At 37.4% G+C, this 27,617-nt stretch overlaps 1 non-coding gene and 1 pseudogene across 1 annotated transcript in view; one reads left to right on the forward strand and one right to left on the reverse strand.

Annotated features, from left to right (window-relative positions):
• Positions 1–17,124, forward strand: part of LOC140856570 (uncharacterized) — a 122,567-nt pseudogene extending 105,443 nt beyond the window's left edge.
• Positions 17,125–18,350: 1,226 nt separating this feature from the next.
• The window catches only part of LOC105035464 (uncharacterized protein At2g33490), a 32,385-nt gene continuing 23,118 nt past the window's right edge, over positions 18,351–27,617 (reverse strand). Inside the window, exons 6-11 of the transcript XR_012143416.1 lie at positions 26,731–26,759; positions 26,447–26,654; positions 26,105–26,338; positions 24,202–24,254; positions 20,925–21,963; positions 18,351–18,586 (exon numbers count right to left, since the gene is read on the reverse strand). This is a non-coding gene — a transcript (uncharacterized protein At2g33490). The remainder of the gene's footprint in view (positions 18,587–20,924; positions 21,964–24,201; positions 24,255–26,104; positions 26,339–26,446; positions 26,655–26,730; positions 26,760–27,617) is intronic.

Raw genomic sequence — 27,617 nt, forward strand, 5'->3', positions numbered from 1 at the left:
GAATCACTTCCAACCTGTGATTCCTGTCTTCTTGGTAAAATGACCAAGTCATCTTTTACTGGAAAAGGTGAGAGAGCTACTGAGCTCTTGGGCCTAGTACATACTGATGTATGCGGGCCCATGAGCACAAGTGCTAGAGGTGGATATTTCTACTTCATCACTTTCGGATGATCTATCCAGATATGGATATGTCTATCTGATGAAAAATAAGTCGATTCATTTGAAATGTTCAAATGATTTCGAAGTGAAGTAGAAAAATAAACTGAGAAGAGTATTAAAACTCTTCAATCTGATCGAGGAGGAGAATACCTTTCTGGTGAGTTTCTCACATATCTAGGAGAGAATGGATTCTCTCCCAATGGACTCCTCAGGAACACACAGCATAATGGTGTGTCTGAAAGGAGAAATCAGACTCTGTTAGACATGGTCCGATCCATGATGGGTTTTGCCAGCTTGCGATATCCTTCTGGGGATATGCACTCGAATCGGCCTGTTATCTGTTAAATAGGGTTCAAGTAAGTCTGTAATTAAGACTCCATATGAGATATGGACAGGCGTAAGCCAGCACTTTCACACCTTAGGGTCTGGGGTGCCCGGCCTATGTCAAACGGTTAGTTACAGATAAACTTGGACCTAGGTCTGACAAATGCACATTCATAGGGTACCCCAAAGAGATCAAAGGATATTTTTTCTACCATGCTGATGAACAAAAGGTGTTCGTCAGCCTTAAGGCAACTTTTTAGAAAAGAAGTTTCTTGGTGAAGGAACGTTGCCTCTAAGGTTGAACTTGATGAAGTTCAACAGGTAGAAGGACCGACACCAATAGCTGAACCTGAGGATTTGATTAGATCAGATCCGGAGCCCAATGTACCTGCACCATTAAGACGATCCGAGAGTACCACATCAGTCGACAGATATATATTTTTTGATCCAGATGGTGATCCCATCGAACTCGATGAGAACGATGAGGATCCGATCACCTATATGGATGCAATGCAGAGATCTGATTTGAGAAATGGCTTGAAGCCATGAAATCTGAAATGGAGTCCATGAAGGTCAACGATGTATGGACATTGGTTGACCCACCTGAAGGGTTAAACCCATTGGGTGTAAATGGGTCTTCAAAAGGAAGAGAGCGCAGATGAAAGGTGGAGACCTATAAAGCCCGTCTGGTTGCAAGGGGTATCGTCAACATTATGGTATTGACTATAACGAGACGTTCTCCCTTGTGGCAATGCTCAAATCCATTCGATAATGCTTGCAATAGCTGCCCATCTGGATTATGAGATCTGGCAGATGGATGTAAAGATAGCTTTTGAATGGAGAGCTGACCGAAGAGGTATATGATACAACCTGAGGGGTTTACATCCACAGATGAGTCCAAGGTGTGCAAGCTTCAGAGATCCATTTATGGATTGAAGCAAGCTTCTCGGAGTTGGAACATGCATTTTGATAAGGTGATCAAAACGTATGGCTTCGTTAAGAATGGAGAAGAGCCCTGCATCTATAAATGGGCAAATGGTCCAGTTGGTATTTCTTATCTTGTACATGGATGATATTCTCTTAATCGAAAATGACATCCGCACTAGGAATAAAAGTTTGGTTGTCATCACAGTTCTCCATGAAGGACTTGGGTGAAGCATCCTACATCCTAGGATGAAGATCTATAGGGATAGATCTAAAAGGATGCTTGGTTATCCCAGTCCACGTACATAGACACTGTGCTGAAGAGGTTCAGCATGGAGAATTTCAAGAAGGGCTATCTACGATAGGCCATGAAATTTCTCTCTCTAAGAAGGATTGTCCGATAACTCTTGAAGAGAGAGAGCGTATGAGTAGAGTCCTCATATGCTTCGATCGTGGGATCTATCATGTACGCATGACATGTCAAGACCAGATGTGGCATACTCACTAGGAGTAGTGAGTAGATACCAATCTGATCTTGGAGAAAATTACTGAAAAGTGGTTAAAGCCATCCTTAAGTATTTGAAAATACTAAGGACATGATTGGTTTATGGCGAGTCAGATCTGAACTTGTTGGGTTCACAGACTCCAGCTTTCAATCTGACATGATGACAGTAGAAGCATGTCGGTTTTATCTTTACTCTGAATGATGGAGCTATCTGCTGGAAGAATTTGAAGCAGCATACTGTGGCAGACTCTGTTTGTGAGGTGAGTACATCGCAGCATCGGATGCCACAAAGAAGCTGTGTGGCTGAGAAAATTTATCACCGAGCTTGGAGTAGCACCTCCTCGATGGTCCGTCCTGCTCTACTGGATAGCACTGGTGCCATAGCTCAGATGAAGAACCCAAAAACACCACGGACGAAGCACATTTTGCACCGCTTCCACTGGTCTGGGAGATCATGGATCGAGGTGATGTCGACCTTTAGAAGATCGACGGAAAGGAAACCTGACCGACCTTCACTAAAGCCCCTGAATAAAGGAGTTCGACAACCACAAGTCGAAGATAGGTATTAGATACTTGTGTCGAGTGGCTTTAGGACAAGTGGGAGTTGTTAGAAAATATGTCCCAAAAAGCCAATCGTTACCTGTTGACGGTTGAGCAACCTTGTATTGTAATTGATTTGTTAATAAATAAAATATATTTTTGATATTTTCATCATAAGTTTTCATCTTCTAATGAAATCTGTTGTTGTGATGAAGTCCTTTGGACTACTTAGGTTCGATAAAGAGAAGATTTATCGATTAGTCCTTAAAACTGTTCACGATCAAATGATAGGCTGTTAATAAGGACGACAGCTTCTATCGAGCATAGATCGCTGTAGGCCATATGGGTTGGTTGTCTTCTTAATCAAAGAGTGTGGAGACACTGATATGGCATACAGGTGAGATGTAAGATACATCGACATGAACGTGACCAACTCCAGAGCATTCTGCTATCGAGAATGTCTCTAATGGGATATAGGTATAAGTGTCCCTTAGACCCGAGATCACTCAGTGACTTGCAAGCAACTCACTGTGCTTTCGTACTGGACTAACTGAATTTCTAATTCAGTGATGGAAGGCTTTTGGGCACAGTCAAGTACTTGTAAGTCAGAGTGTGATTAAGATGGGATTAACCACTCCAAGAGTTGGAGAAGAATGAGTCGCTGTATTTCAATTTAGCAAAACCTTGGCCAGCGTAATCCATTAGATGGATTTGATATTTTGAAATACATGTGGACAACCTGATCAGAGTTGACAGTTGAACTCTGAGGTGTCCTATGAGCATTTTGATCAAGGGATGAATTATATGGAAACTATATCCGTATGGGTTTCTAAGGATATTGTTCTACACATTCGACCTATCCGACTGTCGGGTACCATTACTAGATGTCACTTCGATTGATACAAAAATTTATTCTTATGCTACCAACTTAGGTTGACCTATAAGGTCATACAATTAGAGTTCACGATTCGATCGGATGGTTGATCAACGATTAAGAATCGTTCTAGAGTTAAACGATTAATACGATTGACATTTAACCTAGTGCAAGTATTGCAGGAGGATCGATTAGCAATTTAATTGTTAATTAGCTTAATTTGATTAAGCCAATGGAGAGATTAAGTCTAATTAAATATAATTTAATTAAATTTGGTTTGGGCTTGATTGGATCAAGTCCAATTGGTTTATTGGATAAACCAAGTGCAAGAAAAAACTAGTCCTAATTCAAATAGAATTTGGATCAACATAATTTCTAATTTGATTAAAAAATTAAATTAGATTTAAATATAATTTAATTTGATTAAATTAGACTCTTAATTGAGTTAAGACCTATTTTGATTGGGTTGATTTGGTTTTGTTTGATTTGGTTTAAGAAACCAAATTTGAACGAATCATAGATTGAATCCTAGTAAGACTAGGATTTCACCTTGCGCCACCTTAGCCCCCCACACCCACTCTCTCTTATCCATGCCCACTCTCTCTTATTTTGTGTGACAAAACCCACTCTCTCAGATCTTCATGCATGCCCAAAACTTTGCTCTCTTTCTCTTTTACATGAAATGTGGTTGTGGATCAAGTCAAAGTAGGAATTAGTTTGGATTTCAAATTCTATGAGATAGAGTTTTAGGAAACCAAAACTCTTTCCTTATGGCACTGATTTTATCAAATTTTTTTTGAAATTTTTATGACTTTTATGGTACATAATATGCACCCTTTGCTGGTGGTCCATGACAGAAAAAGGAGGGGACGCCAAGAGTTAGGCACCCCTTGTCTTGCCATGTTTGGATAATCTTTGACTAGGTATTTGACCTAGACAAGGACTTTATCATATCTCTCTATTTAAAATAATTTTTTTATAAATTTTTTATCAAAAATAGAGAAAAGAGAGACCTTTGGGATGTGCAAAAATCAAAGAGAAAGAAGATTGGGGCATGGAGATACAATAGACACAAGACTAGGTGTCTAGGTGAGAGCAAAGAGAAGAAGAAGAGGGTCTTCTTCTAGGGTTGCTATGTTCACCTCTTTCCTTCCTCCATCTTGAGTTTTCTGAGAGTGTCTCAGATCTAAAACTCTTTCTTCTACTTTTCATCTTTGGAAGAGTCCTAATCAAGAAGAAGAAGGTATCTGATCGACCATCGAAGAAGGATCAACGCAGTACTAGCATACTGTACTGATTTTCTGGATCAGAACTTCTGATCGTGATTCATAGGCTCATATGGATGACTCCTAGAAGTTGGATGCTTGTGTGGCTCACAACATCTTCCTTAAGTCTGGATCAGCAAAGTTAGAATGTTAACTTGCAAGGTAATAGATCTGATCTATTATATTTTACATACATTAGATGTAGTATAGAAATATGTTGATATGATCAACATGTAGTTCTCGCTCTTTATATTTTAATTTTTGATTTAATATCATTTAATAATCATATAATAGGATCTTATATTTAAAAATTTTCTAATTTTATAAATAAATTTTGATTTATTTTAGTCTTCTGCTGTCTGATCTTGAAAAAGTTTCAAGATCTAACCCTGAAATCCTAGATCTGGTTCCTTCAATTGGTATCAGAGCCTAGGTTGTTTATTATATGATTATTTTTACATACTTAGATTATTTTTTAGATTAGATCTAATTTATAATCTGATTGTTAAATCTAAAATTAAAAGTTTTAGATCAACACGAACTGTAGGTTGTCCTGCTGTAAGGTTTATCCCTTACAGTGCAAAGGTTATCCTAATTCGTGTAGATCTATCTTTAATCATAAATTTGTTAGATGTGATCTAGATTAAATTTATAATTTATTAGATTTAAAAGATATTTAAATCTAAAATAAAATCTCTTTGTTAATAATTTTCGTATAAAGAACCATCACATATTTGTTTGGGAAATTTGCGCATTTAAAATTGAAATTGTTTCAATTACATAAACCTGTTTAGATTAGATCTAAAGTAGTTTCATGCTTTTTTTACTTGTATTTTGATTATGAATCAAACATACAACTTGGTTGATAGAACCATGTTGTAAAAATATTTTATAAATATAAAAATTATTTTCAAAAAGTCGAACCCCAACCCTCAGTCCAAAACTTAATTGAGAATTAAGAAGTTGTTTGATTAGATTCTAGGATTATGAATTGAGGAACTTAAGACACAAACCATAATACATTGGGTTAATGGGTTAGTGGGAATTAGGTCCATTAATTGGGTTAAACCTAAGGTTAGGTTAAAGATGGATTTAATTAGAGAATTGACTAAATCTAATCAATTATTGTCTTAGATTAGGTCAAGGATTCTCTAGATCAATTACAACAGTTGTAGTTGGTCAAGTCCACATCTTTAACGAGAACCAAATAGATTTGATTCTTGGCTAAGTGGTCTAGCATGAACTGTTAGGCTGATCTAATCGAAACTATTTAAACCAGTTGGTGTCTAAGGTAAACTATACCGGTGGTTTTTAATTGGCAGCCCGCTTACCTGGCCATTTCTGATGGTGTCTAAGGCAAGCTTTGGTAGATCCTCCCATCGATGGAACTTACCTGACCTCTTGGTAAAATTATGTTTTGATCGGATCACTTAACTATTCGAGCTGATTCATGTCAGCTAGGTAAATCAGTGTGACTGATTAGATGCTCCTAGACCAGCCCTTTTAATGGTCTCCCTTAAGCTGACTTAGTGAAGCCAATGGGAGGATCATGGTAAGCTGGTTCATCTGACCTCCTCCTCTAAATCAATTAAATCCTTTAAAATTATTAAGTCCTTAAAATGAAATAGTTATGGTGATAACTAGATCATAGCCTCCCATTAAGTGGATAATAATAGATCCATCAGTTGGATAATCATTGGAGGCCCAAAGGCCTGGTGCTTATCGGCTGATGGAATTGTCATTCATAATATGATTTCTTGACTGCATCTTTCTAAATGATGGTTAAGTTAGCCAATCAAAGTTGGGCCTAATCATTCATTGGCTAGGTGGACCAAGTATGGTCATGTTAATGGTTGGACCTAACCAGACCTTTTCAGTGGAGGCCAAAGCCTACTGATTAGGGACTGAGGTAAAATTAAAATTACTAGAAATTATTTAGAAAAATAATTGGTTATGAACCTATCCTTAGATGTACATGGATTGGCCAACCAAAGTTGGACTTATGCGCAGTCTAAGTGGATTCTAGTACCCATTAAGAAATTAGGATAATTCTTCGAATTGAAGGTAGAGGCTACCAATTCGAATAAAATAGTGGGAGAAACATTTTGATTAAAGTCCAAATCTTTAGGTTTAATAAATTAATTATTAATTAGGTTATAATTTTTTTTTGTGCAGATATGGCCACTTTTCTATCACTCCGATCATTGTTGGACAATGATAAGTTGGTGGGATCTAATTTCGATAGCTGGTACCGAAAGTTGAAGATAGTCCTGGAGCATGAACGGATCCTATATGTGATAACGGATCCTGCACCTGAGGAGCCAGCTGCCAATGCACGTGGAACAGTCAGAGACACTTACCAGAAGTGGCTCAATGATCGGACCACGGTGCACTGCATCATGCTGGCTGCCATGAGTGACGAGTTCAGTCGCAGATTTGAGATGACTCAGCCAAAGGACATGCTTCAAGTGTTAGAGGATGCCTTTGGCATATTCGATGACATGGAGAGGTATAAGATTAGTTGTACCATCTTCTATGTCAAAATACAGGATGGTGCCTCTGTCACTGATCATGTATTGTATATGATCGAGCTGATGGAGTGTTTGAGCAAGCTCGACTTTCCCTTGCATGAGCAGCTTAGGAAAGATACAATACTGAACTCGCTGCCAAGTCTTATCTCCCATTCCTCACTCATTATAGAATGACAAAGCCTGAAGTAAACTACCATGGGTTACTAAGGTTGCTTCAGAACTTTGAGAAGGATCACCAACTCCACAAGAAGTCGGTGAACTTAGTGGGAGGTTCGTCTTCTAGTTTTCGACCCTTTAAGAAAGAAAAAAAGAACAAGAAGAAGAAAGTGAAGAAGGTGCAAGTTCAGGCTGGGACATCAGTGCAGGGTTAGACTAGAAAGATCAAGCCTGATAAGAGTCAAGTTGAATGCTTCTTTTGCAAGAAGCAGGGGCACTGGAAGAGGAACTGTCCTCAGTACATTGCCTCCCTGGATCCAAATAGGCAGAGAAAGAAGCAAGCTATTGCTGGGCAAGGTATTTATATGATAACTCCTTATAATTTTTCTATTTGTGATATAACTGATTGGGTATTGGATACCAGTAGCCCTTACCATATTTGCAATTCGTTGTAGGGGGTGCAGGTCAGTAAGAGATTCGAGCAAGGTGAGAGGTTCCTGAACATTGGAGATGGAAGATCAATTTCAGTTCTAGCATTAGGAATCTTGAAACTTGTATTTGAGTCTCATATTGTTGTTCTTAATGATTATCATTTCTGTCTCAGTTTCTTTTTAAATATTATTTCTGTAGGCCTTCTGGCCAAAAATGATTATAAAATTTTAATAAAGAAATAAGTTTGTAATATCATTATGAATGGTGTTACTATTTTTGTGGACATTTAAATAATGGTGTGTATATGTTATCACAACTTGTTAATGTAGTCTATTCTATAGGCAAGCACTCTAGACTAGATAGTGTATCAGATATCTATTTATGGTACTATAGGCTAGGTCATATAAACAAGAATAGGATAAACATGTTGACTCAAGTGAAAATCCTCGAAGTCAGTGATTGTGAATCACTTCCGGCCTATGAGTCCTATCTTCTTGGTAAATGATCAAGTCACCTTTTACTGAGAAAGGTGAGAGAGCTACTGAGCTCTTGGGCCTAGTACATACTGATGTATGCGGGCCCATGAGCACAAGTGCTAGAGGTGGATATTTTTACTTCATCATTTTTATGGACGATCTATCCAGATATGGATATGTCTATCTGATAAAACATAAGTCAGATTCATTTAGAATGTTCAAACGATTCCGAAGTGAAGCAAAAAAATAAACTGAGAAGAGTATTAAAACTCTTCGATCTGATCGAAGAAGAAAATATTTTTTTGGTGAGTTTCTCACATATCTAAAAGAGAATGAGATTCTCTCCCAATGGACTCCTTCAGAAATACCACAGCATAATGGTGTGTCTGAAAGAAGAAATCAGACTCTGTTAGACATGATCCGATCCATGATGGATTTTGCCAGCTTGCCGATATCTTTCTAGGGATATGCATTCGAATCGGCCTATTATCTGTTAAATAGAATTTCAAGTAAGTCTGTAATTAAGACTCCATATGAGATATGGACAGGGCGTAAGCCAGTACTTTCACACCTTAGGGTCTGAGGGTGCCCGGCCTATGTCAAACGATTAGTTACAGATAAACTTGGACCTAGATCTGACAAATGCACATTCATAAGGTACCCCAAAAAGATCAAAGGATATTTTTTCTACCATACTGATGAATAAAAGATGTTCATCAGCCTTAAGACAATTTTTTTAGAAAAAGTGTTCCTTGGTGAAGGAACCGTTGCCTCTAAGGTTGAACTTGATGAAGTTCAACAGATAGAAGGATCGACACCAATAGCTGAACCTGAGTCAGATTTGATTAGATCAGATCTGGAGCCCAATGTACCTGTACCATTAAGGCGATCCGATAGAATACCGCGTCAGCCGGACCGATACTATGATTTTTTGGTCCAAGACAGTGATCCCATCGAACTCGATAAGAACGATGAGGTAAGATCACCTATATGGATGCAATGCAGAGATCTGATTTTGAGAAATAGCTTGAAGCCATAAAATTTGAAATAGAGTCTATGAAGGTCAACGATGTATGGACATTGGTTGACCCACCTGAAGGGGTTAAACCTATTGGGTGTAAATGGATCTTCAAAAGGAAGAGGGGTGCAGACGAAAAGGTGGAGACCTATAAAGTTCGTCTGGTTGCCAAGGAGTATCGTCAACATTATAGTATTGACTATAACGAGATGTTCTCCCCTGTGGTATTGCTCAAATCTATTCGGATAATGCTTGCAATAGCTGCCCATCTGGATTATGAGATCTGACAGATGGATGTAAAGACAGCTTTCCTGAATGGAGAGCTGACTGAAGAGGTGTATATGATACAACCTGAGGGATTTACATCCACAGATGTGTCAAAGGTGTGCAAGCTTCAGAGATCCATTTATGGATTGAAGCAAGCTTCTCAGAGTTGGAACATGCATTTTGATAAGGTGATCAAAACGTATGACTTCGTTAAGAATGGAGAAGAGCCCTACATCTATAAATGGGCAAATAGTCCAGTTGTGGTATTTCTTGTCTTGTATATGGATGATATTCTCTTAATTGAGAATGACATTCCCGCACTACAGGGAATAAAAGTTTGGTTTTCATCGCAGTTCTTCATGAACGACTTGGGTGAAGCATCCTACATCTTAGGGATGAAGATCTATAGAGATAGATCTAAAAGGATACTTGGGTTATCCTAGTCCACGTATATAGACACTGTGCTAAAGAGATTCAGCATGGAGAATTTCAAGAAGAGCTATCTACCGATAGGCCATGAAATTTTTCTCTCAAAGAAGGATTGTCCGATAACTCCTGAAGAGAGAGAGCATATGAGTAGAGTCCTATATACTTCGATCGTGGGATCTATCATGTACGCCATGACATGTACAAGGCCAGATGTGGCATACTCACTAGGAGTAGTGAGTAGATACCAATTTGATCCTGAAGAAAATCACTGAAAAGTGGTTAAAGCCATCCTTAAATATTTAAGAAATACTAAGAACCAATGGTCGGTTTATCTCGAGTCAAATCTGAAACTTGTGAGATTCACAAACTCCAACTTTCAATATGACCATGATGATAGTAGAAGCATGTCGAGTTATATCTTTACTCTGAATGGTGAAGATCTATTGGAAGAGTTTCAAGCAGCATACTATGGCAGACTCTATTTGTGAGGCGAAGTACATCGCAGCATCGGATGCCGCAAAGGAAGCTGTATGGCTGAAAAAATTCATCACCGAGCTCGGAGTAGCACCTTTCCTCAATGGTCCGATCCTGCTCTACTACGACAACACTGGTGCCATAGCTCAGGCGAAGGAGCTCAAAGCACACCAATGGATGAAGCACATTTTGCGCCACTTCCACCTGATCTGAAAGATCGTAGATCGAGATGATGTCGACCTTCAAAAGATCGATGGAAAGGAGAACCTGACCAACCCCTTCACTAAAGCCCTGGCAATAAAGGAGTTCGACAATCACAAGTCGAAGATGGGTGATAGATAATGTGCCGAGTGGCTTTAGGACAAGTGGGAGTTATTAAAAAATATGTCCCAAAAACCAATCGTCAACCTGTTGACGGTTGAGCAACCTTGTATTGTAATTGATTTGTTAATAAATAAAATTATTTTTGATATTTTCATCATAAGTTTTCATCTTCTAATGAACTTCATTGTTGTGATGAAGTCCTTAATACTATTTAGGTTTGATAAAGAGAAGATTTATCGATTAGTCCTTAAAATTGTTCACGATCAAATGATAGACTGTTAATAAGGATAACAGCTTCTATCGAGCATAGGTCACTGTAGGCCATATGGGTTAGTTGTCTTCTTAACCAAAGAGTATGGAGACACTGGTATGGCATACAGGTAAGATGTAAGGGTACAACATCATTGAACGTGACCAACTTCAGAGCATTCTGCTGTCGAAAATATCTTTGATGGGATATAGGTATAAGTGTCTCTTAGATCCGAGATCGCCTCAGTGACTTGCAAGCAACTCACTGTGCTTTGATACTGGACTAACTAAATTTTTAATTTAGTGACGGAAGGCTTCTGGGCACAGTCAAGTACTTATGAAGTTGGATTGTGATCAAGATGGGATTGACCACTCCAAGAGTTGGAGAAGAATGAGTCGCTGTATTTCAATTTAGCAAAATTTTTGCCAGGATAATCCATCAGATGGATTTGATATTTTGAAATATAGTGTGGACAACCTGATCAGAGTTGACCGTTGAACTCTGAGGTGTTCTATGAGCATTTTGGTCAAGGGGATGAATTATATGGAGACTATATCCGTATGGGTTCTAAGGATGTTATTCTACACATTCGACCTATCCGACCGTCGGGTACCATTGCTAGATGGTCACTTTGAATGATACAAAAATTTATTCCTGTGCTACCAACTTAGGTTCTAACCTATGAGGTCACACACATTAGAGTTCACGATCCGATCGGATGGTTGATCAACGATTAAGAATTGTTCTAGAGTTAAACGATCAATACGATTGACATTTAACCTAGTGCAAGTATTGCAGGAGGATCGATTAGCAATTCGATTGCTAATTGGCTTAATTTGATTAAGCCAATGGGCTAAGATTAAGTCTAATTGAATATGATTTAATTAAATTTGGTTTGGGCTAGATTCGATCAAATCTAATTGGTTTATTGGATAAGTCAAGTGCAAAGAAAAACTAGTCCTAGTTCAAATAGGATTTGGATCAACCTAATTTCTAATTTGATTAAAAAATTAAATTAGATTTAAATCTAATTTAATCTGATTAAATTAGGCTCTTAATTGGGTTAAGATCTATTTTAATTGGGTTGATTTGGTTTTGGTCTGATTTGGTTTGAGAAACCAAATTTGAACAAATCATAGATTGAATCCTAGTAAGACTAGGATTCCACCTTGCACCATCTTAGCCCCCCACGCCCACTCTCTCTTATCCCACACCCACTCTCTCTTATTTTATGAAACAAAACCCTCTCTCCCAGATCTTCACATATGCCCAAAACTTTTCTCTCTTTTTCTCTTACATGGAATGTAGTTGTGGATCAAGTCAAAGTAGGAATTATTTTGAATTTTAAATTCTATGAGATAGAGTTTTAGGAAATCAAAACTCTTTCCTTATGGTACTGATTTTATCTAAATTTTTTTTAAGATTTTTATAGCTTTTATGGCACATAATATGCACCCTTTGCTGGTGGTCCATGGCAGAAAAAGGAGGAGACACCCAAAAGTTGGGCGCCCCTTGTCTTGCCATGTTTGGATAATCCTTGACTAGGTATTTGACCTAGACAAGGACTCTATCATATCTCTCTATTTTAAATAAATTTTTTCATAAAATTTTTATGAAAAATAGAGAAAAGAGAGATCTTTGGGGCATGCAAAAATTAGGGAGAAAGAAGGTTGGGGCATGAAGATACAATAGACCCAAGACTAGGTGTCTAGGTGAGAGCAAAGAGAAGAAGAAGAGGGTCTTCTTCTAGGGTTGCTGTGTTCACCTCTTTCCTTCCTCCATCTTGAGTTTTCTGAGAGTATCTCAGATTTAAAACTTCTTCTCTTACTTCTCATCTTTGAAAGAGTCCTAATCAAGAAGAAGGAGGTATCTGATCGACCATCAAAGAAGGATCGGCACAGTATTAGCATACTGTGCTGATTTTTTAGATCAGGACTTCTGATCGTGATTCGTGAGCTCGTGTGGATGATTTCTAGAGGTCAGACGCATGTGCAGCTCGCAACATCATCTTCAAGTTCGGATCAGTAAAGTTAGAACGTCTAACTTGCAAGGTAATAGATCTGATCTATTATATTTTATATACATTAGATGTAGTATAGAAACATGTTGATATGATCAACATGTAGTTCTTGCTCTTTATATTTTAATTTTTAATTTAATACCATGTAATAATCATATAATAAGATCTTAGATCTAGAGATTCTCTGATTTTATAAGATAAATTTTGATTTATTTTAGACCAGAACTTCTAATCGTGATTCATGGGCTCGTGTGGATGACTCCTAGAGGTTGGATGCGTGTGCGGCTCGCAACATCATCTTCAAATCTGGATCAATAAAGTTAGAACGTCTAACTTGCAAGGTAATAGATCTGATCTATTATATTTTACATACATTAGATGTAGTATAGAAACATATTGATATATTTTGAAAGACAATAAAAAATGAATAATTTTATTTTAAATATCTAAAAATATAAGTAATTTTAATATATTTCGTTATTATATTTTTAATAATTTTTTAAATGTAGATAATTCATGATTCTTTTTACTCATGGTTTAATTAAAAAGTTGTGGTATTTAATACAAAATACTGTTATATTTTTATTGTATATTTTATCTAAGAAATTTTAGTTTTCATATATTTTTAATAAAATTTAGGTGGGATTGATTTTCCAAATTCTTCATTAAATCATTCTCCATATAAATTTTTAATAATTACATCTTAGACCATTACATCATTACGGTGCATCTTAAACCATTACCCAGCCAAATAAAATTGAAAATATCATACTTAATTTATTAAAATTATTAAGTACAAATATAACATATAATAGTTGATATATGTAGTTGAATCACCACTACTTTTAAAATTTATTAGATATATGTAATATCTATTTGTAAAAATATTCAAATATATATTTAATGATGAAATATCATCATCATAAAATTCCAAATCAGTTTTGTACGATACTAATTTATTACAAAAATAAATAATATATAATTGGCAATAAAAATTATTAGTTATATAATAATGTATAGATGGCAAAATTTATGTCATCAATAAATAATTAGTATTCCATGATAAAACTATATATATTGCAAATAAGTTTTATTTAACTGAAAAATATTATCCTCAGAAGGTACCATCGCAATATAAAAAAATTTAGCAATATTCATGAATAACCATTATAATATTTTAGATATTTTATGATAATTTTTAGAACTATTACTTAGAATACTATTTCTTATGGTAGTGGGTACATGGTACTGCCTCTTCTTTTAGTAATACTCCTAATGGATTGTTACGATATTATATATCTTTTATGATATTTTTAAAATTATTATTAGAAAATATTTATAGTAATATATTTTTTTAAGTGTTACTAAAATTTCATTGCTATGGCTTTTATTTTGTAGTGTATGTTACTCTACTATTTGTCCATTGATTAGTTGCTTGCAGTTCTCCATGTATCACTTTTCAGTGCAATTAGTGCATGTGAACAGAAATTTTTAATTTGGTTGTACTTATATCCCACGTGCTTTGGTGCATAATGGGCTGGTTTTTTATTAGGATAATTCTTATAAACCAAGGGTCCATTTGGTTAGTCATTAAAAAAATATTTTTTATTTTTTAATTTTTAAAAAATAAAAATCAAAAAGTCATGTTTTATAATATTATGAAAAGTAAAAATCAAAATAATTATTTGATATGCAAAGTAAAAATTTTTTGCTTTCTAAAATTTATTTTTTTATTTTTTTTACTTTTCCACATCTAAAATGTCAAACTAAAAAGTAAAGAGCCCGAATCCTTCTCCCTCATCGAGTTCTTCACCTTCCCACCCCCTTCTCCCTCACTTTTCAAATATTTCTCTCTTGTCGAACTCTTCACTACCATCCCCAAACGTTACTTTTTGCTTTATAGTAATGTAGTTACTAAACATACTTTTTACTTTTTTATTTTTACTCAATAGCAAAAATAAAAAAATAAAAAATATTTTTTAAAAATCAAAAATTAAAAATCAAAAAGTGTAACCAAATATACCTTAAATTTTTTACATAAGTGATTGCATAATTTCTTGATAGAATTATGTTGCAGTTGTACGTACGTGTGATTGGCAAGTGCAAGTTCACCCATTGATGCGGAGGATAGTGAGCTCGGGAGTGGCAATGTCAAGGACAAGAAAGCAAAATCAAAGGTGTGGCTGCATGTGTTCAATTTTCTAACCGAAGGCAAGGACATACCAAAGGCACGATGCAAGTATCGTAAGGACATTTTTTCAGCTGCTTCCAACAACGCTATGTCTCATGTGGTGCCATTTAAAAAGGCGGTTCTAAATGCTTTCAGCATAAGAAATTACACTGTTTCAACTGAAACCACAATTGATGGAAGCATTTCTTTGCATTTGAGAAATCCGGAGTTTGATTCGGAAGAAGTTTGTAAAGCTATTTGCACTTTTATTGTCTCTAATGCACATCCTTTTACAACTTGTGAGGAATCCAGTTTTAAGCATATGGCGTCTGTTACGTGTCCTCAATATAAAACCATGAGTTGGCACACCATTAAGAGAGAGATGCATTGAAATATTATAGGGATAAAATAAATGTTGTGGAGGAGGAGTTAGCAAAGGCTCATGAGAGAATTTGTTTGATTTCTGATAATTGGAAAAACGATAACACACAGGATGAATATGTTTGCATCATAGCATGCACATTGGATTGACAGTAACTTTAAGTTTCCGAAAAAGGATAGTTAGAGTTGCATCCTTAACATCCCCCTTTGATAGGCTTTCCACTGATGATGAGGTGGCTTTGTACATATCTCAATGGAAAATTAATAGTAAAGTTTTTACTTTGACATTGGATAATGCATCCTATCATGACACCGTGGCTACTTCTCTTTAGATTTATCTTCTTGCAAATAAACATGGTGGTGATTTTTTCCAAACTCGATGTTGTTACCATATTATTAGTCTTGCTGTGCAAGATGGTCTTAAGCTCATCAATGGTGTTGCTTGTAAAATTAGAAATGTGGTCAAGCATTTGAAAAATTCAATTCCAAAGTAGAAATTGTTTTTGGAAATTGCTGAAAAAAAGTTTCCATTTGAATATCAGAAAAAGATTGCATTACGATTGTTGTGTTAGATGGAGTTCTACTATTTCTTATGCTTGACCATGCTCTTTATTTCAAGCATATTTTAGATCATTAGGCAAAATGTAATAAAGAATTTAGAATCTTTGCACTTTCTGAACAAGAGTTGGAAAAGGTGGCGGCTATTCTTCACAAGTTTTAGAAAGTGTCTTATGATATGACTAACCAGTTTTATGTCAGTGAGCAACCAACAGCCAACATTTATTTTAGGGGAGTGTGGGAGATTCATAGGAAGTTGATAGAGACTGCTAATGGCCCAAGTGATTTCATGTTGATATCGTTAGAGACATGCAAGTAAAATTTAACAAGTATCGGTTAGAGTACAGTTTGATCTTGTCTTGTCTACAGTTCTAGATTCCCATTGCCAGTTAGCGTTAGTTGAACATTGTTACCCTAAAACTTTGCAGGGAGATGGTTCTGAATATTAAGAATACTCCGTATGATTCATTTGAGGAGTATAGGCTGCATTCAACTTCACTCTCTTCCCCAAAGGGTGGAACTTCTAGTGGCAACGGTGTTGGAAAGAGTGACAGCGATGGTTTTGAAGATTGTGAATTGTTTTTGAGTAAAAAATGAAAACCTGATCATAGGAAATCACAATTAGATATTTACTTGGCAGAGCAAAATCTTGGGCAGCATACTGATCTTGATATTTTAGGGTATTGGAAGAGATGCGTCAGGTCGTTGTTCTAAGGTTGTATCAATGGCTCGTGACATTTTAGCCACTCCTTGTATGGATAAAAGTTGATAGATCCTTGATGAAGCTCACTTTCCCCAAAGGCAGTTCAAGCTGCATGTTATGAGATTTGGTTGCATGCAAAAGGCTTGTCATTAGGTAATTCTTTTAAATCTTTGCTTATTCCTATATTTTTCTCTAATGTATATTTGAATAAACTATTTTTTTGTTATTTCATATTTATCTGATGATTGGATATCCTAGGAGCTAACATGGAAGCATCTCCTAGCGAGAATAAAGATGACAAGGAAGAGGGATCAGATGGTTCGGTCACGCAGATATTCTACTGATAACACCACCAACAATTATTTACGTTCAATCATTAAAAATTGTTGATGTTTTAGTTTTGTGTTCTTTAGGTTCTAAGACTTAAAAGTTGCAAGGAAAGGATGTTCTTCCAACATTAAAGTGTCTTCAAGAATTATGGTCACACTTACTTGTTTACTTAGCTTTGACGCACATTAATGTTTGTCTGTTATAATGTTAATGGAACAACGTAATTTGTACTTTATCTAAACTTGTAGTTGCAGCTGTTGTTCCATAATTTTTAGTTGGAAACAATGAGTCATGCATTTTTTTTTTTTTTTTCTTTCTATCAGCATTAAACTTTTTTTTTTCCAAAGTAGGCCTAAGTTTCGGGCCAGGCTGGGCCACGTGGCCCGTGATCAGATCTCAAAGCAGAGGGAATCAGCGCTGGTGGATGGGCCTGGGACCGGCGATACAAGATTGGATCAGACCTAGGCAAACTTACCAACAACTGGACTGAACATAAAAAACAAGACCCACACCCATATCAAACTATGTCGTATTAGTTCACGCTCTACAGTCGGCTAGCGTTGATGTATTTTATTTTTCCTTTTTTTGACATTGAATCTTTTAGTCTTTTTGTAACATGGTGGTGCTTGGCTGCTGAAAAGATGAACAAAGGGTTTTTGTGTTTCTACCAGGCCAGCATTTATGAGTAACATCAATCCTGGGAATGTTAGGAAAAAAGAAATTGATCCATGAAATAAAACAAGCAATAATGCAATATCATCATTGAATGTTAATGTTATGGTAGTAACCACAATGAGTAAATTATAGGTGCCTCATTTTCAACCCAAACAAAACCGAAAAATGATAGAATGTTCTCTTCCAAAAGCATACCTGGAAACAAGTACCCTAACTATGATTTTGAAATAACTTGTTACCAATGATTATGATAGATGTCTCTCTTGCTCGCTCAAAAGAAAGATAGTTCAACTGTCAAAACACTAGGCAGGCACCAACGAAACAAAGCTCAATATCTCAATCCCTAATTACCAGAAGCCAGACACGATTACAACAATAGAATGACATTTTCCAGCACTAAATTCATAAATTTTAGTAGCCCTCTTCATACTTGATTATTAGATCTAAGATTGTTAACTCGAACCTCAGAGCACAATAGCACAAATCCAAGATAATCTCATTCGTCGGAATTTCCACAAACCTCACGGGACTCGATAAAGAACAAAAAACTTGGGGGAAGAAAGAAGAACGAAAAGCTTTGATGCTTCTTTAACAAAATTCAGTTCTTCCAGGAATGAATCATGGTACACAACGATTCATTATTTGGCACTCATAATTTTCTTCCATCAATATGACGGGTAACAAAAAATGAGACTCATGGCAGAAACCAGGAATGTACATGCTATCATACCACATGATGACAGGTGACGAAGTTGACCAGCTTTGGACAGCAAAACCAAGGTGGATTTACTCACAAGAATCCTGCAACCAAAGAGGCAAGAACAGTTAGCTCACTAAGTATACTATAATTTCACCATTAAATGAGTGAAGCTTAGATTAAGGGGGATGCTTAAATTGAGTCCAAATCTCAATTGCACTTCAGAAACTATTTCCAAACGTAGAAACTTAAAAAACTACACGGATTTCTCATAAAGCATGATAAACTTCTCAACAAGTGGGTAAGAACACGATTGTTCTTAGCTAATAGTTCACATCCAAGCAAAATCCTCTGAAATGGAGGATCTCCAAATTGTCTTTTACAAGTACACCATATTTTGGTTGCATTTTTCTGATCCTTTGGGCTCAATATAATGAAGAGGAGGTGCCACATGCGATATGGATAAGAACATTGTCACCCATAGTTACTGATGAGCGGCTAAAAATTTACAGGAAGACTAGGGCATATTTGGGGTTATGTGACAAAACAGTCTGATCCATGGGCAATATTTAGTGAACTTGCTTTTCAACAACTTGAAATGAGAAGCCGCATAATCACTACATTGTATGGTGGGCAATCTAGAAATAAACAAACATCTGAAAAAAATTAAAAAATGTAAACTAGACAACCAAACATCCCAAGGAGCTCGACTCTATAGACGTTAGAATTTAGGGCCAAGGGTCTGTTGCAAGTGGTAGTGTATTTGTTGTGGAGACCACCTTGATAACCTTTATGTTTTCAATAATTTACCCTCCTATAGCTTAATAGAAAGAAGAAAATGTTGTTCTTCATCAAACTAGGAAGTACTCACTCTTAACATCAGACAAGGTATGGAGGCACGTTATAGTGTAAAGTATGATGGAGAATTTGCAATGAAAGAGATTTCTTCCAACTAATCTTTCACTGCATTCACTTATGAATAAAAATACCATGTATATGTAATTCAAAATCATATGGAAGAGTCTCCACAGCTTCCAGCATGTGCTTGGTGATATTCAACTGCAGATGGAAAGGGTCTGTATCATTCGCAGGAAAGGATTCCCATTCCTTCGTGCGAATACATCATTGAATTGCACAATTATCGCTCCGAGATCTGTGCAGTCAGAAGAAAGGTGGTTTTCGAACTGCTTTGAGATACATGCGGTGCGGAATCCAACAGTTGACATGGCAAAAGAGGACCAATCAATTTTTTGGCGTGAACCATAACCCAAATCTACTGGAGACAAGGTAACTGACTGCATGATGAGGCAATTTTTCTTTTTTTAAATCTTTTATTGGGAAAAGATAAGCATCACATTGGTGGAAGATGGCCTGCACATGATCATGACTTTTGACAGATTGTTGTCCGTATGGAGAACCAACTGTTGAAGCATAAACAATGAACAAGGACATGCAAGCATGCTTGGCAAAAATTAAAAAAACGGAGTCATTTTTTCTCTTTTGTATAGAACTTGCATTGATGAGAATGAAGATGGTGGTAAAAAATGTAAAAATTGGAGAGGTTGCTCTCCCAGCCAGTTCTTTTAGATTAAAAAAAAAGAAGCATGTGATTATTAGGAGAAAAGAAATCTGTTGTTTCGGCTCACGTTTACTTTTATTCTCAGCTAAGAAGACAAGCTGTTTGTGTTATAGAATAGCAAACAAAGAAGCGCAGGCCTTGAGATTATGCAAAAATGTAAGTTCGAAACCTTTAATTCCAGAGGCATGTGATTTGTATGTCTTTTATGTGATGCAAGAAATTCCTGAGAAATTTTGACAAGAATAAAGAATCCAAAAAAAAAAAAGAATTAACTCTCAATTTACATATACGAGTGTTTATAACCAGAGTATAATGTATTTCTCTTGAATGACATTTAACCCAAAAAAAAAAAAAAAATCTATAGTCTCATATCGCATCAAGTGACTAGTGAATCCCTAGAAATATAACTTAACATTCACATAATATTATTTGATTAAAAAACACCATGATTTATTGTACATAGCAATGTGGACTAGAGTGGCTGGTAAATCACTATAACATTCCCCAACTTAAATTTGTAATCTGGAAATCATACAAGCAAGCTATGAGACAAAATCATATTCTCAGAAAAATCCAAAAGAAAATGAAAGCAATTTGTTTTGCAATCATAATATTCCCAAATGAGTTAGTATTACATTTATAAAATAACAGAATAGCTTTCAAACACATCTAACAATATGGGCATGCAGGTATAAGATGTACAATTATTTTCCACTTATATTCAAACATATCAACTGAAACTATTTAAAGAGAATCCACCACAGTAACAATAGCTAGAATATAAATGAAATATAAACCATGCAAATAGTGGACTAGTGCTTCAATAATGGACAACATTATGTGCTTTAACAACTTTCACTGACCTTATGTTTTCCAAGTTCAAGCACCTGATTCTGAAGTTGTCGATGCTGGATGAATATTTGTTAAGGATATAGGTGTCAGAGGAGGTGAAGCAACCTCTCCAGTCACCTCTCGACTATGACGCACTTCTAGCAACTTAGCAACTGGAAAAACTGGCTTTCTTAGACCACTAGAAGGTATAGAAAAACTGCGAGCTATTGGACCAGGTGGTGCTGGTAGTGGTGATGCTGTAGGTGATGCAGCTGATGATGTTCTGCTTGTTGCTGGAAGCATTTGGCTCCTAGAAACTAAAGGAGCTGAATGACCAATCAGACTGGAAGGTCTTGCGGGATTTGTTAAACTGGTGGGAGGTCTAGGAAGCTCATGAAGTTCACTGATTTTTGGTGATGACCTAGTAGGAGGTGAGGTGCCAGGAGACACTTTTGAGGACACCATTGGCTGTTTTGGGGAGCATGCTGTCTTTGCAGAAAATACAGGAGAATAATCCGTAGAGGATCTGTGATCGGTTGCAGAATTCATCGGCTTGCTTGACCAAGCTTTACCTGTCAGTGGACCAGAGAAAGCCTGTCTTTTGATTTTTTTAGTATCAGAAGCAGTGTGTGGATTAAATTGCAGTCCTGAAAGCCCCTCTGCCATGGGAGAAGGCATAAGGATAGGACTACTATTAATGTTGCTCTCTTTAAGTTCCGACTGTGCTTTAAGTACCCTGGTGGGACTTGATAACTCATTATCTCTGGGATCTTTCACAAGCTTATTCGCCACCAATGGAGATGAATGCCACAACTGTGCGGGCCAGCCACCCTTGCTTTCTGGCTGATCTGCAGAAAATTTATTCCCAGGCCCCATGGAGTCTGAGTTCTTAGCTTCGCAAGGTGTGGGTAGAACATAACTGTGAAACTTTCTTGTTGATAGAGGTTGGGTTTCTTTCATCTTATCAGATGGATCAAACTTCTTATCAGCAAAAATTGGTGCCGATTGGCTGTCAGCCCCAGGACCCTCACTGAAAGTGAAGAAATCATCTTGATTCCTATCTACATTTTCCTGCATAAATGGAAACCCACAATTTTGTAAGAGTGAAGAAACTATATTTCTTTCCACAATAGAAACATCCTATCTAAGGATTGCCAGCTCGGAACCAGACCTCGTGCTGGCTGGCTGGTGATACGAGCCCATACACCCTTGTACGGGACTGTATCGGGCCCAAATTGACAAGAAAATGGGGGATGAATCGGAGAGGAAAAGAGAAAAAAAGAGGGAGAAAGAGAAAGGAAGGCCAGTAGAGACATCGGTAGTGGCCATAGGCAGCGGAGGCTGCTGGAGGGCCGCCGAGGCCTATCAGGCTCCACGGTCCTCCTAGAGAAAGAGACGAAGGGAGAGAAGAGGAGCGAGCGGAAGGCGGCAGGGAGGCTGCCAGATGGCCGTTATGGCTGTCAAACAGCCCCACAACTGCCACGGATTCAAAACAGAGGCAAAGCCCCTATTTCGACATGTTTTTTAAAAAACACGATAAACAGTGAAGCCAACTAGTGAAGCTGGCAAACTCATTGTTGACTTCACTGTTTATCATATTTTTTTAAAAAACACACCAAAACAGGGGTTTGAACCCTATTTCGAACCCACAATGGCCACAGGATGGTTTTGGGCAGTCCAACAGCCACGATGACCACCCAGCAACCTCTCCGCCGCCTTCCCCTCACTCCACTTCTCTCCCTTCCCCTCTCACTCTATCTCTCTATTCTCGCATCTCATGGAACCTCGGAGGCCTCAACGAGCCACCGCCGGCCTTTCCCTCTCCTTCCTTCCTCTTCTCTCTCTCTCTTCCTCTCTTTCCTTCTCCCTCGCTCCGTTTTCACCGGCATTCCAAATCGAACATCGAAACCACACCGGTTAGCCGCCGGTATAATTAGGCATGTCCCGAACCATCCGATTCAGAGCAGTTCAACAAACCATGATCCTATCAATAGAAAGTATGTAACAAAATTCTAACAAAATAATGGGATGTATAATGAGGAAAAAAGAAACTGCCACATATGCTTTTACAGAATCAAAAAGACCTATAACTTGGTTGTATACAATTTATGACTAATAGGAGTTGCAAGTATGCTCCTTTTTTAATATTTAGATTATACATTGTTAAAAACAATAATGTACTGTACAAACTGACAAATGTCTTAGGTCCAAATTATTTGTAGCCATGATGAGCATGCAAGAAAAACAAAAAAAAAAAAAAAATAGAAACATAAACAAGGAAAAATAGAAGTTGCTTTTCATGTAAAATTTGTCAAAAGCATGGATTCATGACCTAGTCCATCCTGACCATCTTGGATCAGACCAGTGCAAGGCCAGGTTCTGAGACAAATATGACACCCTAGATCAACGTAAATCAGGCATCTTGGTCCATATCTGTGGATCCCAGCCAGGACCAAGCAGGTTGGCGAATGGTTCACTTGGTACCAATTAGGATAGACCTAGGACCCAATTAAAAGAAAGAGCCCCAGGATGTCATGTCTTGTCTGCCTGTTTTCTATCATGGAGGAGAGAGGGGACAAGAAAGAAGAGAGAAAGGAGGAGGACGCAAGGGCGAGGAAAAGCAGGTACCGATACACGCACCCAAACCCAACCATCAGCACAAAAAACCTACTCTAATAATCCTAAACTTTGACAAACTAGAAAAACCCTAAACAATCATTAAAAGCAATAAACAACATAAAAATGATAACAAAATTTAATAGACTTTTCAATCCACTCTAGTAGCCCGATGATAGCATTCTTAATGGACTTTTCAATCCACTCTTTCATACAATCAGTAAACATAAGTTTAGGGGGGATATCAACTAGTCAATTTCCTTTACACATAAAATTTCTAAATTTGCGTCATTGATATTTGAACCATCCATGAAATGGAAACAGAAAATTCTGAAGCTCTAGCATGGGTGATACACAAACCCATGCGCATGAATGTGCTAAGCATACAAGCTGCACTTTAAAATGAGAAGCGGTTTTAGTATATATTTTACCAACTTGACTTTGTGAGTCCATTTTGAATTCATAATGCTTAAAGATGAGATTCAGCATATATAAACTTTAGTGTGTTCTAAGGATAGACAAGATGTGATGTACCAAATAGACCCTTCCATAACTTCAGTCAAAAAGGCAATTACTGCCTATTCAACATGCATCAACAAGACATTAGAATAAGAGCAGATGTTGATGCATGTTCATGATGAGATGGAAAGCTTGAGGCATCAAATTTATTAGCAAAATGAGCAGAAAGTCTACCTTTGCAGATTCCTTAGTTAATGCAGGGGCATTACATTGTCTGTTCGATCAAACTGCATGTGAAACAAAAAGCCATATTAGATATTCTACCTGAAAATGAACTGCAATAAAGGTGAACAAAATCATCTGTTTATCAGCTGACATGCTAAAGCACAAAACCAGCAGAGGATCATTGTTGATCATAATGTTGAGAATACAGGTAAATGAGCAAAAGGTTCATACTGATTAGAGGCAGATGAAAAATGTAGTAAAAAATGATTCATATGAACTTTATTTTTTTTGATAGTGGTAACAATCAGACATTTAAATTCAGCTACAGGACCAATTAAATGATGTTTCCACAAACTGTGCACAAAACTAGGTTTTCTACTAGCTTGGTAGCAAGCTAGTCATCCCAGAATTTTCTGTACCGTGCCGAACCGGCCGGTACACCCCGTACCATACCAGACGACGGAAAATTGGCACGGTTCGGCTGGTTCAAACAGTACACTAACGGTACCGAGAGGGAAAGAGAGAAAAATTGAGAAAGAGAGAGAAAGACGGAGAGAGAGGCCGGCGGTGGCCCGCTGTGGCCGTCGGAGGACTTCCGAACCCCGTTATCGTCCGATAGGGCACTTGAAAGAGCGAGAAAGAGAGAGAGAGAGAGCTCGACGGAGGGAGGGGGGCGACATATCGGACGGACGGTGCCTCCATCACGAGGTCCCCGGTGGCTGGCGAGCTGACGCCAATGGCCTGAGGGCGGTCGAGCGGGTGGAGCCACGGAGAGAGATCCCCGATGGCCGGCGAGCCGACACCGACGGCTTGAGAGCGGTCCAGCGGACAGAGCCCCTCCGCGCTCCGCCCCCTTCTTTTTCAAAACAAGCGACGGCCTGTTTTCATTTTTTTTCTTGATTTTAAACTCATGAAGTTGGCAAAACAGTTGCCGACTTTAGGCCATTTTTTTTTTAAAAAAAAAAACGGCCGGCTTCACTTAAAACCCGATTTTTAAACAAAATTTTGTGAAACAAGGGCATCGCCCCTATTTCACGCCCGTGGTGCCGCACGTGTGAACTGCGCCCTCTGACAGCCACGGAGGCCGTTCGCCCCTATTTCACGCCTGTGGTGCCGTGCGTATGAACTGCGCCCTCCGACAGTCACGGAGGCCGTTCGCCCCTATTTCACGCCTGTGGTGCCGCGCGTATGAACTGCACCCTCTGACAACCACGGAGGCCGTCCGACCGCCCCGCCGGCTCCTTCCCCTCCCTCTCTTTCTTTCTTCCTCCCTCTCTCTTTATTTCTCTCTCTTTTTCTTCTCCTGGTTCGGCTTCGGATTCCTTCGCCGGTTTGCCTCGATTCGATACGGTACCATACCGTACTGCCGGCCAAAACAGCCACCAAAACCGGTATGGGAAACCTTGAGTCATCCACTCCCTTTACTATAAAACACTAAGATTTTCTTTTTATCAATCAGTTGCTTTTGTAGCATTTAATTTTTTGTTTCCAGTTCTGCAATAATGGCTTTTACGCATATTATAAACAAAAAACCTCAAGAAAATTTTCATAACTCAAGAATCCTATTTCACCATTTATCTTAGATCTAGTCATAATATATATGTGCTCTCGAATCCCTCTAGTTACTTCCACAGTAGTATATTTTAGTTGCTGTCTATTTTTCAAATCACATCATCTCTAGCAAGATTCACGGGCACGGAATTGGACCCCACCAGCCAACCGGCGGTATGGTTTGGGATTTATGTCAACTTCATATCAATTAGTAACCCATAAATTCACTGCAATCAATAAAAGTCATCTACTAAAATGATAAATGTCGACATCAAAAAAAAAAAGCAAGTTTTAAACCTAACCTGCAGCCAGAAGTAATGAATACACACTGAATAAGACCTTAAAATAAATCTGATCTCACCTTCATTGAATTTTTATTTGTGAAAACATCTTGATATTGGTCATTTTGTCTATAGTCAAAACTCAACTCCCCATAATCACTGCTATCATAACCAGAATAATCATCATCATTGTTGTCAGTTTCATCATCTTCCAGTCCACTGAACTGATAATCAATATGCTGTTGTTTAGCAACTTCTTTAACATGTGGTTCAACCAGTTCAAGAGATTTAAGTCCTCTTCTGAATAAATTTAACTGAAGTCCAAGCAGGAGACAAGAAAATTTAAAATAAAAAATGTGAGATAACTACATGTCCAATCAAACAAATAAATATTCCAGAGATAAAAGAGTTGAAGCCACAACCTGTGCGGCATGATGGCGAGCAGCCTGCGTCAGAAGACTTCGAGATTGACCTTGCTTCAATGATTTCAAGCGAAAGGCAAATAGGGCTGCCTCCTCTACATAATCATCTCGAGCTGCGAGCAACTGTTGTGTTGAGTAAGTTTCACCTTTGGCATGTCTTAACCACCCTTTCTCCCGATGTGCTGCTAACATTAATTTATAGATATCTCTGAAGAAAATATCCCAGAAGAAAATCAATTTTTAAGATGAAGAAAAATAAACAGAAAATTGGAGTCATTTTGTACCTTTTATTATCACATTGTTGTTTCATCCCCTGCAACAGCAATAAAGTCCCATTAAAAGAATGATACAGCATGGCTTGTTCACAAAAAAACAATGGGGTTAAGTCTAGCTGGTTATTTCAAGAATATTCTCGGTACAAAATTCTGAAAATGTGGTTTAAGAAGCTCATGCAGAAGCCTGGGAAGGAATAGGATTCAATGGATGTCAATTTAGAAATCAGTCAGAGCAACAAAAGCAAAATAAATAAATGCTCTAGCTGAGTCCAACTAGTTATAACTAGATTGACAGCAAAATTTTTCAGACAAACACTGAAACTATGTACATGGCAAGAAATAGGATAAGTTGGAAACACAAATGACTGTGCTTAAGAACTCCACTTCTATGTCATGAAAATATTAGATATAGAAATTCATTTGAAATTGGCAAGTCCTACTCTTTCTAGTTGATGCCCCCAGGATATCGTAATTCTATTTAGAGCTTGATGAGTAATGATGGTCCAAGTAACATGAGGTGCCTGATGGAACTCCTTAAGATACAAATTATTTTTACACTTTGCTTGGTTGCATAAGTCCAATAGGACCACAGGTTCTCAGCCTCCTAACAGGGAAATTTTTGGAATCCACAAGGGAAAATGGCCTTTCATGTTTTACTTAGATTCTGGTGAAATCTACTATAGTATAAACCTGTATTTTACTATTAAATGTGTGGTAAGGACTTAAAATTTGAATGGTTATGAAATTATCTATCCTTAATGCAATGGATGAATCCTAAAGCCTTAAGAAAAGATTATAAAGAAAGAAAGGAAGGAAGAAGGAGAGTTACTTCTAGCAGAACATATGAAAATTACAGCATGTTTTCTTTTCTACAATTCAAATTTGTTCCTTCATCT

The sequence above is a fragment of the Elaeis guineensis genome, chromosome 1 (assembly GCF_000442705.2).
Source record: "Elaeis guineensis isolate ETL-2024a chromosome 1, EG11, whole genome shotgun sequence".
NCBI classification, from domain to species: Eukaryota; Viridiplantae; Streptophyta; class Magnoliopsida; order Arecales; family Arecaceae; genus Elaeis; species Elaeis guineensis.